Below are 961 nucleotides of genomic sequence, written 5' to 3' on the forward strand. Positions count from 1 at the left end.
GCTGATTTATTACCTAGAATTTTACAAAGAGATTTGGATTTTCTGGTTTTAAATTTAGATATTATTTGCAGTGAGAACTGATTTAATTTACAAAAGTGTTTAGAGTTTTAGATCTGTTCTTAATTGCTTGAATCCTAATTTATTGATTGATTTATAATTCATAATTTCCTGAGAAATTCCCTAGGCCTAGCTTTTTGATCTTCTGAATTTACAAAAAGCTTTATTTAATATTTTGCATTGCTATTTTTAATTCAATTTAATCTGTTTAGCATAATTATAAAACTCTATAATTTATTGTGTAGTCTTGAGTCCTTGTGGAATTCGACCCCTAAGTACTGCAGTGATCTCTTAATTTGAGAGAGTATCTCTAGGGTAAATTTGAGCATATCAAAGGCATTTTGACACTTTCGACCGAGACAGCTACTTAGGCAATCCTATTCTTTGTGGACCACCGACCCGACAGAAGTTGTGATGCTAAGAAGCAGATAATGGACGCGAAGATGAAGCTGCTATTGACATGGTGGTGTTCAATTATAGTATTGCTTCAACTTATGTGACTGCGTTGATAGGCATTCTTGCACTTATGTGCTTTGATTGTCCTTGGTGTCGACCGTCGAGCATGGCTCCGCGTAGTTGATGCGTCCATTGCCTCAGCGAAAAGTATGTTTTTTTTAAAGTCATTTCATCAGTTGTTACCATTCTGTTTCTAAAACTATATACATATATGTGCTTTGTATTTTTACCTTACATGGGGTTATTAATAAAAGTCTCTACACTATTGAAGAGCGAAAAGGTATAACCATTTTTTTATTTGCTTTCTCTTTGCTCCAGCCTCCAGTCTCTAACAAGTGAACTTTAAACACTCTCTTAAAATCAAGAATTTAAAGGTTAAAACTTTATGTAGTGAATTATAGGGGTGTTTGTCCATATGGACCTTTGTGGAGCCAAATCTTTCAAAATA

The sequence above is a fragment of the Camelina sativa genome, chromosome 9 (genome assembly GCF_000633955.1).
Source record: "Camelina sativa cultivar DH55 chromosome 9, Cs, whole genome shotgun sequence".
Taxonomy (NCBI): domain Eukaryota; kingdom Viridiplantae; phylum Streptophyta; class Magnoliopsida; order Brassicales; family Brassicaceae; genus Camelina; species Camelina sativa.